The sequence below is a fragment of the Chiloscyllium plagiosum genome, unplaced genomic scaffold, assembly GCF_004010195.1.
Source record: "Chiloscyllium plagiosum isolate BGI_BamShark_2017 unplaced genomic scaffold, ASM401019v2 scaf_6088, whole genome shotgun sequence".
NCBI lineage: Eukaryota > Metazoa > Chordata > Chondrichthyes > Orectolobiformes > Hemiscylliidae > Chiloscyllium > Chiloscyllium plagiosum.
In genome coordinates, this window is record NW_025214588.1 from 16,599 (window position 1) to 28,976 (window position 12,378).

The 12,378-nt window shown below is 43.2% G+C and overlaps 1 long non-coding RNA gene across 1 annotated transcript in view; it reads left to right on the forward strand.

The window, feature by feature from the left end:
- The first annotated feature begins 349 nt into the window (after nucleotides 1-349).
- The window catches only part of LOC122547949, a 15,634-nt gene continuing 3,605 nt past the window's right edge, over nucleotides 350-12,378 (forward strand). The window contains exons 1-2 of the long non-coding RNA XR_006311128.1: nucleotides 350-360; nucleotides 4,470-4,473. This is a non-coding gene — a long non-coding RNA (uncharacterized LOC122547949). The remainder of the gene's footprint in view (nucleotides 361-4,469; nucleotides 4,474-12,378) is intronic.

Genomic DNA, 12,378 nt, shown 5'->3' on the forward strand with positions numbered 1-12,378 from the left:
GGACATTGGTTAGGCCACTGTTGGAATATTGCGTGCAATTCTGGTCTACTTCCTATCGGAAAGATGTTGTGAAACTTGAAAGGGTTCAGAAAAGATTTACAAGGATGTTGCCACGGTTGGAGGATCTGAGCTACAGGGAGAGGCTGAACATGCTGGGGCTGTTTTCCCTGGAGCGTTGGATGCTAAGGTTTACAAAATTATAGAGGTTTACAAAATTATGAGGGGCATAGATAGGATAAATAGACAAAGTCTTTTCCCTGTGATCGGGGAGTTCAGAACTAGAGGGCATAGGTTTAGGGTGAGAGGGAAAGATATAAAAGAGACCTAGGGGGCAACGTTTTCACGCAGAGGCTGGTACGTGTATGGAATGAGCTGCCAGAGGAAGTGGTGGATGCTGGTACAATTGCAACATTTAAGAGGCATTTGGATGGGTATATGAATAGGAAGGGTTTGGATGGATCTGGGCCAGGTGCTGGCAGGTGGGACTAGATTGGGTTGGGATATCTGGTTGGCATGGATGGGTTGGACCGAAGGGTCTGTTTCCATGCTGTACATCTCTATGACTCTATGACTCTAAACTCAGATAATGCTTCAGCATCATGAACCATTGAAATGTAGCCCTATACTACAGTACGGAGTGGCTACATGTCAAGATTTCTGATCGAATGCCACATGGGCGGCATGGTGGCACAGTGGTTAGCACTGTTGCCTCACAGCGCCAGGGACCCAGGTTCAATTCTTGCCTCAGGACAGCTGTCTGTGTGGAGTTTGCACGTTCTCCCTGTGTCTGTGTGGGTTTCCTCAGGGTGCTCCGGTTTCCTCCCACAATCCAAAGATGTGCAGGTTAGGTGAATTGACAATGCTAAATTGCCCGTAGTGTTAAGTAAGGGGTAAATGTAAGGGAATGGGTCTGGGTGGGTTGCTCTTCGGAGGGTCGATGTGGAAATGTTGGGCTGAAGGGCCTGTTTCCACACTGTAGGGAATCTAAGAATCTAAGAATGATACATAACCGTGTCACGGTGAAGAAATAGCCCTCCCGTTCAAGAGCCAGTGGAAGAGAATGAAAATGAGGATTAGAAGCAGAAAGAGGTGAGTGAATAATGTCTGCAGCTACTTTGAGACCAGGAACGATGAGAATGAAGGCCTGGAATGTTAACCATTAATTGGATGAGCACGGAGGCCAGATAACTAAGGGAACTCCCATCACAGTCTGTTTTGTCAGCACATCTCAACCCCAGGTGTTCTCCTGGAGTCACCTACCCAGCAGCAGCGGTAAGGGACTACTTGTGGTCTATTGTCAGAAGCAGGAGTTGTCCAGCTGCATCCACTTGGTAGACCCTGTGAGATGGGGGAAGACAAGCTTAATGTTCCTACTTGCCTGGCTTCAGTTGTAACCAAAGGCTGCTCTCCGGAAGCATTGCTCCCTCCACATTGGTGTCCCAACTGCTTAACAGGATTTGATGTTAAGAATGTTCCAAAGTCAGAGGGAGGCTCCTCCGTATTGAACTGCCCATCTCTCTCTCTCTCTCTCTCTCTCTCTCTTACCTCAAACAACTATCTGTTCATTTTCAGTGCTGAAGAACTCTTATTGGCCATCTTACTTTGTGAGTCTGCTCTCTAGTTAGGAAGAAGACAATTTGAGGAAGTCACTATGTCCATAGCTGGGACCCCCTCCATTAACCCAATGTGTGGGGATCTCAATCCAAAGTCCAAATTCTTGCCCCACTTTCTAAGGGTGTCATGCTGATCTCATTCACATATCATAAATCAACTCAATTGCCAGGCTCCTAAGGTTTTCAATATCGATTGTCCTCACCCCAGCCTCTTTCTCCTAACAGCTTTTTGTGCCTCACTTGACTAGATTGGGCCAAAATAGGAGGTTAGGTTAGGTCATGATGCCAATGCATACAAGTAGGCCTCTCACTCACAAGATTCCCCTTTCACCACTCACCAGTTGGTTGCAGAATCTGACATTTTGCTCTCAGCGTTGAGAATTTCGTCGCTGGTAATCGCACCTGATCTCCCCAACTTTCTGGTCAATGCATAAGATATTCAGGGACTTGGAAGATTCTGCACATATTGCATTGTTAAACTGCACAATTAAAGAATGTTCACTTGAAATTCATAGAATGCTGTTTTGAATAGAACTGCCGTTGGAGCGTGCATTTAAATTTATGTGAGTTTTAATGTGAGTGTATGTTTGTGAGTGTCTATTTATCAGCATGTATATGTTTGCACACATATGTTCACGTGTATTAATGTGTGAGTATGAGTGAATATGTATTCAAGTGAGGGGGCATATGTGCCTGTATGGGTGAGTGTGTGTATGTGCGCATGTGAGTGCTTTTTAGCATGTGAGTGAATGAGTGTGTGTTTGTGTGTGATTGTCTGTGCACATGATTCTGTGTTTGAGGGTGTGAGTGAGTGTGTCTGTGTATGTATGCATGAGGGAGAGAGAGAGAGTGTGTGTGTGTATGAGGGAGAGTGTATGCGTGTGTATATGTGTTTGTGTGCATGCCACTGTGGATGGCAGAAATAGTGCCAACTTTGTAAAATGACCCAAGAATTCTAGCATAGTCACTCTGCCCTTATAAACCTCGATTAACAAAAGAAATGATCATATATCCCTTCCTGATCAATCCATCCCGCTGTCCTGCCACACTCAGTGATCTATGGACAAGCTGTGCAACGTTCCCTCTGTTCCTCTCCACTTCTATCACTACAATTTATCCCTTGCCCTTGTTGCATTCCCAAAATGCACTTCCTCAGACTTCTCTGCATTCTATTCCATTTGTCATTTTTCTAGATCTCTTCCTGCAGGTTTTGCTTTTGTCATTATCAACCATTGTAGGATATGCAACAAAAGAAGGAAGAACTTTCATTCTGATAGCAACCGTATGCATCCTCTTTATATACTGAAGTCTGTCACATCCAATGAATCGGAGATGCCGGTGTTGGACTGGGGTGTACAAAGTTAAAAATCACACAACACCAGGTTATAGTCCAACAGGTTTAATTGGAAGCACACTAGCTTTCGGAGCGACGTTGTGTGATTTTTAATTTTGTACATCCAATGAAATTCTTTTGAAATTTAATCATCGTTGATGCAGGGAAATCTGGTGGCCAAACCTCACTCACCAGAGTCCACAAACAGCAATGAGCCAAATCACTCAAGTTGAAAAAAAAATCGCACTTCCTAAAAGTCAGTAACACTTGGATACCATGATCGAACTCATTAGACCCTTTTAACAAACAGTTTATAGTGTGATGCACATCTGCAGGACTTTTTTTTTCTGAATGATTCTGATGAAGTGGATTAAATTACCTACCTCCATCGCTATTAACCTAATGAGCTTCCAAATTATGGTACACGAAACCGTGTGAAAATGCTCCTCACGTAGGGAAAATTTAAAAGTGTCACCTCTGTTGAGACAACAGAGAAACAAAGTGCCAATGGGGAATGTATGCGCAGCAATAAATTGCCAATTTCATCAGACAGGAGAAAGTTTGTCTAAAATGCTTTTACTGATTTAATCCAACGTTATTTTTCTGACATTGTGCATTTAAAAGATATTGAAATGAAATGCCCAGGGCTGTCAGCTATGATCATGACAGGGAGTATGATAGTATATATCCTGGTGGCTTTCACATATTGAAATACACGGGCTCAGAATTGAACACCCAGTAGTGAAATGCTTCCAACATGAGGTTGAAAATTTAGGGATCGAATGTCTGTTTTAACAGCAAAATTCTACTCTCAAAGGTCTGTGATATTTGAATATATAAATTATACTTGTTCATGAAATTGACCGTGCCTTCAGGCTGTGCAAGGATCTATCTGTACAACCAAGATGTGAATGAATTTGTATTTGTCTCTCTAACGATTGGAAGTTTACAGACATTGGAACAGAAAGAGTAGAGGAAAATGCTTGGTACTTTGCCACTTTTTGTCATTCGCAACTTGCTGAGGAATTATTCAATCTAAGATCACACGGATTTTCTTGGCTGACTTATTCAGACTGCTCATTGGAAAGATAAGAGAAGCTCGAAGCCCCAGAATGCACATTCTGTTTCATGTATGAACTCCAGAATATCTTCACTGTCTTGGAAGAGTACCGCAAGTAGTTTTGTCAGCCACAGCAGCTCAAGTTCTGCAGGTGCAAGTTACTGTAGATGTTAGAATCTGTACAGAAAACAAAAACAAATTCTGGAAATCACAGTGGGTCAAGCAGCATCTGTGGAGAGAGAGAGAGCAAGCTAATGTTTCGAATCTAGATGATCCTTCATCAGAGCTTTGGGTTTTGGGGCTTGAGCAGTACATCTATGGGTGGTTAACACATTTATTAACTAAGCCAAGAGATGTAGTGGCATTGTGGTACTGTTGCAGAATGCTTTCTCCTTTGGTGCATGGGTTCAAATCCAGCTATAGCAGATAGTGAAATTAAAAAAAATATGCAATTATACATGAGTCTGGTGTTCACAGTTGAGTTGTTGTTGATTGTTGTAAAGGTCTATCTGGTTCACTAGTATGAACATTAAGGGGAGAAAATCTGCTATGACTAACATAGAAATTGCTGAAAAAGCTCAGCAGATCTGGTATTATCTGTGAAAGGAAAGGCAAAGTTAATGTTTCGGGTCCAAATTTGAAGAAGGGTCACTGGGCCTGAGACTTTAAATGTGCTTTCTTTCCATAGACCCTCTGAACTTCTCCACCAATTTCTGCTTTTGTTTCTGGTTCCCAGCATTCCCAGTTCTTTGGGGTTTTTTTTGGAAATCTGCTGGTCTGCCCTGCATGTGACTGTATAGCTACATTAATGTGGTTGACACTTAACCCTCTAAAACGGTCGAGCAATTAGGGATGGCCAAAACATACTGGCCATGTTGGCAGGATACACATCCATGAAAAAAGGTTTTTCACATGCAATCATGTTTTAGCTTTAAGATGATGCAGATAGAAAGGGAATGAGAAGGGTAGCTTGGAGCAAAAGGGATAGCAAATGCTGATGACAGTAGAGAGGAGATATAGATGAAGAATGAGCATCACAGTGGCTCAGTAGTTAGCACTGCTGCCTCCCAGCAATCCACGCCTCAGGCGACTTGGCTGTGTGGAGTTTGCACATTTTCCGTGTGGGTTTCCTCCAGGTACTCCGGTTTCCTACTACAATCCAAAGATGTGCAGATTAGGTGAATTGGCCAGGCTAATTTGCCCATAGTGACAGGTGCATTAGTCAGAGGTAAATATAGGGGGTAGGGGAATGGGTCTGGGTGGGTTACTCTTCGGAGGATTGGTGTGGACTTATTGGGCTGAAGGGCTTGTTTCCATACTGGCAAGAATCTAATCTTATCTAATCTAATTGAGTTACCGCCAGACAGGCAGTGTAGGACTCCACTGAGTACATTCCAGGTTCCAGGTGACTTTATGCTCTGAATGCTGATGAAAGTGATGCTTCATTTGGAGAGTACAACTAGAGTCAAGTCCGTGACACCACAAACAGCTCAGCTGTACAAACGGTCATAAGGAAGAGCATTAATGAGAGGAGATTCAGCACTTAGGGAACAGTTAGGTATCCCTACAGTTGAATCATAAATCCAAGATGGCATAGTGCCAGGGCCATCGATATCTTTGTAAGGCTGCAGAGCACCCTGAGGCGATTGGCTGAACAGGCAGCAGTTATGGTCTGCGTTGACACCAACAACATAGATAGACATATGGATGTGGTCCTGCAGTCAGAATTTCGGGATCTAGGTAGGAAATTAGCAAGTTGGATTTAAAAGACCTCTGTATTTAAATAATCTCTGCGTTATTCCAACACTATGCCTAAGCTGACAGTCTTCAAACAATTTGATTCATTCCATGATGTCAAGAAATGGCTGGAATACGGAAGTCCACAAAGGCTATGCATCTGATGACAATCCAGCAACAGTACCGAAGGCTTATGCTCCAGAACGTGCTGTGCTTCCAGCCATGTTGTTCCAGTATGGCTGCAACACTGTGCATCTAGCTGACAGTGTGGAAAATTGCCCAGGAGTGTCCTGTGCTCAAAATGCAGGCCAAATCCAACCCAGCGAATTACCGCCCCCATCAGTCCACTTTCAGTCGTCAGGGTACATTGGGGGTAAGGGCAATGGACATTTGGATGGAACTACAGGGGCCCCATGGAGAGCAAGGCTTAAAATCTCTACCTCTATGTGGAGAAACCCGACACTTCCTGGTCCGCACATTGACCACCTTAAACATACCTCCCTCCAGCACCAGTGCAGCAGCATGTGCCATGAGTAACATGCACTGCAGCAACTCGCCAATCCTCCTTTGGCAGCACCTTCCAAACCCATGATCCCTACCCTCAAGAAGGATAAGGATACCACCAGCTTCCCCGCAAGTCATATGCCACCCTAGCTTGGAAATATATTGCCATTCAATCACCGTCGCTGTTGAAATCCTGGCTCTCCTTTGGTATCAGTGGGCCAGATAGGAAGCAGCCATTTTAGAAGGCGACCTCAAAGACAATTCAGGATGGGCAACACTCCTTGGTCTTGCCAATAATGTTCATCTCTCAAGAAAGGCTGGTAGAGTGGAAAGTGAGGAAAGAACAAACTGAGAAATGATTGAAGTAAAAGGGTAGAGGCAGTTTGTGAGTAAAGATATGGAGCATAACATAATCGTGAACTCAAAATAGTTTATGAACACTAAGAGTGAAGGAAGGTTCGGGACAGTTGGGGAAATGGAATTTTTTTGTGGAGGTACTGAACGTAACTGACTGGTTTCCATTTGTCTTCCCAAATGATACTCCTCAGCCTTTTCTTGTCAACCATGTTAAATCTGTGTACTCTGCTTTACAATTCTTCCACCAATGGGAACAGTTTCTCCCTATATACTCTGGCCAGATTCAGGAGGATTTTGAACATTTGATTAAATCTCCTCTCAATCTTTCCTTTTGCAAGGACAATCCAAGCTTCTCCCATTGATTCCCACAACTAAAGTCCTTATAAAATCTTTTATAAGCCCACTCAAAAGCCTCCATATCCTTTCTAACTGAGGGTTCACTGAGATAAACATAGAATCACAATTGAGACCAGATAGGTGTTTTATACAGATTTATCAAAGCTCTTGTACTCCAAATCTCGACTTAAACATTTCATGACCGTGCATGCCTTTTTAATCATCTTCTCAACCTACCCAGCCAATAATTTGTGCTCATATATTCCTAGGTTTTCCTGCACCAGCCTTCCCATCGCATTTGTCTCCTTTATTTTGGATAGTCTGTCCACGTTCTTCCTTACCAAATCTATCACTTTGCACTTTCCTGCCTGCCATTTCATCTGACATGTCTACCCATGTGTGACTCTCGCAGTCTATTTCCATCTTCCTGTTCACAATGTTGAAATTGAGCCCTGTCCACCCAAGTGCAAATCATTAACATAATACAAGAAAAGCAGTGATCCTATCACAAAGCCCTGTAAAACATAATTATATCCCTCCCTTCCATCTGTAAAACAGCACTTCACAATTGCATTCTACCTCCTATCACTTAGCCAACTTTGGATCCATGCGTTGTGTTTTTTTTATTCTATGGGTTTCAAATTTATTGACAAGCTTCTCATGTAATGATGCTTTTTGGAAGTCCATATAAGGCATGTCAACTCCTGAGCTATTCTCATCAACCCTCTCAGTTACCTCAACAGAAGGAATCGAGCAAGTTACATGAAAATGGTTTGTCTTTAGCATATCCATGATCACTTTCCTTACTTAAGTGACTGTTAATTTTGTTCCAGATTATAATTCCTATGAGCTTTTCCACAACTGACCACCCTATAGTTGCTGGATTTATCCTAAAGCACTTTGTTGAACAAGAGTGGAACACTTGTAATTTTCCAGACCTCTCATAACACACCCGTATCTAAGGAAGCTTGAAAGGTTATGGTTGGTTCCTTCAGAATTACCATGCTTAATTCCCTCACCATTCTCAGATACATCCAATTCAGGCCTAGTAACTTAACAACTTTGATTAGCAGCCAAACTTTCTAATACGTTCACATTATTCATTTTTATTCTACCTGTAGTGGGGGTACAGATCCAGGTGGACCTCATAGAGTATGAGTGCCCTGATTGGGGCTGTTAGCCTGGTTCAAACAGGAAGCCCTGGCTGACAGATACAAACAGGAGTGTCAGGGGTTCTGGTCACTCTGAGAGCTGGCTTTGAGGGAGCTGGGTCAGTGTCAAGGACTCTCTGTGTGTAAATAAAGGATACCAGACTTTGTGGAGTTATTTCACTGTCCAATGTCTCAACTATCTCCTTGTTTATTGTGAATTTGTTGCCAAAGACAAAGGACTCATTTAAAATCTCAGCCATAGCCTCATGCTCATTTTTCGATCCAAATCAGCCTGACCCCTCCACTGACTAGAGGCTCTTACTATTTATATACATATAACAGTCTTTCAGCTTGCCTTTTATGTTATCTGCCAATCTTTCCGCAAATTTTCCCTTTATTTCCTTTCATTTGGACACAAATGTACAGCTAACCAATGTGTGGTTGCCATGGTAAACCCATAAGCAGTGCAGATAAGGAAATCATTCCAACTGCTGGAGAATGAAAAAAACCAGAGCACAAGGATTTAAAGTGATTTGCAAAAGAGCCAAAGCTAGTGGGAGTAAATTGTGTTGGAGGGTTTGAGCAAAAGCGAGAGGCTCCATAGGCTGGGGCTGTTTTCCCTTTAGCGTCGGAGGCTGAGCAGTGACCTTATAGAGGTTTATAAAATCACCAGGGGTATGTATACTCAAGGTCAGGGCAGGGGAGGGGAGTCCAAAACTAGAGGGCATATGTTTACTGTGAGAGAGGAAAGGTTTAAAAGGGACCTAAGGGGCAGCCTTTTTTACACAGAGGGTGGTACATGTATGGAATGAGCTGCCAGAGGAGGTGGAGGAGGCTGGTACAATTGCAGCATTTAAAAGGCATCTGGATGGATATGGGCCAAATGCTGGCAAATAACTCGAGATTAATTTAGAATATCTGGTCAGCATGGACAAGTTGGACCGAATGCATTGTTTCCATGCTGTACGTCTCTATGACTCTATGACAATGAGTCATTCGGATTTTGATGGCACTGTCTGATAGAATGCGGCTAGCTCCTGATTCAGTTTCAAAGGGGAACTTGATAAGGAGGAAACATCTTAGGTATATGGAGAAGGAAAGAGGAGCAGGCCAAACCGGATTGCTTTCTGAAAAAGTTGGTAGATAGAGAAAGGGCTGAATGGCCTCCTTCCAATTACGTTTCTGTTTCCAAGTGACTCAATCTGATGCCATCCTTACCCTGGCAAACAGAAACTGAGTTCAGTAATCTCAAAATATTGGGGATTAGTTGATCTAAGGATTAGTTTTACCTCCTCAAACCTATTTGTTCACCGTGTTAGTGTTTTGGGAGGAGAGCAGCTGCCTGTTTCATTCGGAAGATAAATATGAATGTGGCCGTGTACTTGTGTGTAAAATGTCCTTTTTAGGGTCTGTGGACGCTATTGAATGACTGGCATATCCACATTCTTTCAAAAATCAAGGCACCACATGCTATTAAACCTGAAGCACAAAATGTAACATTAAAATCCAAGCACATAATCTTGCAGCCAATGAGTACACACAAGACTCCATTAAAATTCAAAGGCTGAAGGGTACCATTGACTTTGACACACTCAAGGTTATGTGCTGCAGTGGCTAGAATAGATCCTGGTCTGAATTCATCAAGATTTCTGGCTTTATTGACAAGCAGGGAAAGCTGGATTCTCACCTGATGGCCTCTTAAAACCTCCACACACTGGCCCCTGAATCCCCTGCCTCCAACACGAAGTGTGAAAGACTTAAGGGACGCCTTTGTCGTCCGATAATGTGATCATGAGAAATGGGAGCAGGAGTAGGTTAGCCAATCCCTCAAGACTGCTCTGTCATTCAGCTGATTCAGTTGTGGCATCAAGTCCATTTCCTAGTCGGTCCTCCACAACTCCTCCATCAATCACAAACCTATCTGACCCAACCTGAATATGTTAAACGGACCCCTGCTCTCTGGAGAAGATCTTTACGTTTAGATTTGGACTTTACTGTCATGTGTACTCAAGTACAATAATACAGGAGTACTGTGTAAAGTTTTCAATTTCGCCACACACGGTGCCATCTTAGGTTCAAATACCTGGGTACGAAAATGTAAGAATAAAGTAGCAAGAAATAAGGAGCAAAGTGGAAAGTTACACATTGCTGTAACTCTTAGTACAGCATTAAAAATAAAGTTAGAAGTGTAGCATATTAGTCCTTTCTAGTATTAAGTTGAAAAATAAGGAGATAAAGCTACAAGTTCAAACATTGTGGTCTTTCTTAAGTTCTAAGCTAAGCAGGGACTGCAGTTCCTGTAAGGGCGCAATCTCCTCCACTTTAAAAGAGAATTTTAAAGACTAACCATCCTCCAAATGAAGACATCTCTGCTTTAAATAGGAGAGTTCTTATTTCTAAATGTGCTCCCCAGTGCACCACAAGGGGAAAAATCTTCTCAACATCTACCTTGTCAACCCTGACCAGAATAGCGTACGTCTCATCTTCAATGATCCATTTCAGCTTCTTTCCCAGGTTGCCAGAATGATGGATGGAAGCACTAGAGACTGCAAAGTCTGAGACCTGACAACATTGCAGTAATATAGCACTGAAGATATGTGCTTCAGAACTAGCTAAGCCCTAAGTTAAGCTGCTCCAAAAGAGCTACAATAATACCAACTACCCAGCAATGTGGGAAATGGTCCAGGTATGTCCTGTCTACAAAAAACAGGACCAATTCAATTAGCACCCCATCAGTCTACTCGTAATCCTCCCAAAGTATTAGAAACAGTTGCAGCAAAGAAACACTGATTCAGCAATGATCTATCAATGTCACTCAGATTGGGCTCTGCCAGAGTCACTCAGCTCCTGACTTCATTACAGCTTTGGTTCAGACATAGACAAAAAAGCTAAATTTCAGAGGCAAGATGACAGAGACTGTCCTTGACATCAAGGTCGCATTGAAGTGAGTGTGGCATTAGCGGGCAAAGCTGAATTAAATGGGAATCGGAGGAGAAGCTCACCACTGCTTGGAGTCAAAGTTAGCACAGAGGGAGATGGAAGCCAAACAGCTCTGTCCTCGGATATTAGATTAGATTAGATTACTTACAGTGTGGAAACAGGCCCTTCGGCCCAACAAGTCCACACCGACCCGCCGAAGCGCAACCCACCCATACCCCTACATTTACCCCTTTAACCTAACACTACGGGCAATTTAGCATGGCCAATTCACCTGACCTGCACATCTTTGGACTGTGGGAGGAAACCGGAGCACCCGGAGGAAACCCACGCAGACACGGGGAGAACATGCAAACTCCACACAGTCAGTCGCCTGAGTCGGGAATTGAACCCGGGTCTCTGGCGCTGTGAGGCAGCAGTGCTAACCACTGTGCCACCGTGCCGCCCACTAACTGCAGGATATAACTGCAGGAGTTCCTCGGGGTAGTGTCCTAAGCCCAACCATCTTCAGCGACTAGATGAATGAAATTCCCTCCATTATGAGATCAGAAGTAGAGATATTCATTGATGATTGAACAATTCTGATTTCTGAATTAGGGATAGGCAATACCTGCTGGCTGAGTCACATCCCACACCCCATGAAAGAATTGTTAAAATCAATCTTTTAAACTCCTTTGAGTATAGGCTGAACCTGCTCAACCTTTCTTCATCAGACAGTGGCCTCATCCCAAGAATCAGTCAAATGAACTTTCTCTAAACTGCTCCAATATCCTTCCTTGAGTAAAGAAACCAAAGCTTCTCACAGGTTCTGTCTCACCAATGTCCGTACAGCTGTAGCAAGACATTTCTACATTTCTACACCACTGAATCACAATAAAGGCCAACATCTCATTTGCCTTCCTAATTACTTGTTACATCTGTGTACCTTTTGTGATTTCCATACCAGGACATCCAGATCCTTCTGCACTGCGGCATTCGGCAGTCTTTCTCCATTTAAGTCGTATTCTGCTTCTCTACTCTTCCCAATCCATTGTATTCCCTCTGAGGCCAACATATTCTTTCTGAGGTGTTGTGTGTAGATCTGCTCACAGAAGTCCAAGTGGGATCTAACCAGGGTTTTGTATGGATACAACATAGCTAGTGTCTTTATTGTCCTGTCCTCTAGAGTCATAGAGTCATAGAGATGTACAGCATGGAAACAGACCCTTCGGTCCAACCCACCCATGCCGACCAAATATCCCCAACCCAATCTAGTCCCATCTGCCAGCACCCAGCCCATAATCCCTCCAAACCCTTCCTATTCATTTACCCATCCAAATGCCTCTTAAATGTTGCAATTGTACCAGCCTC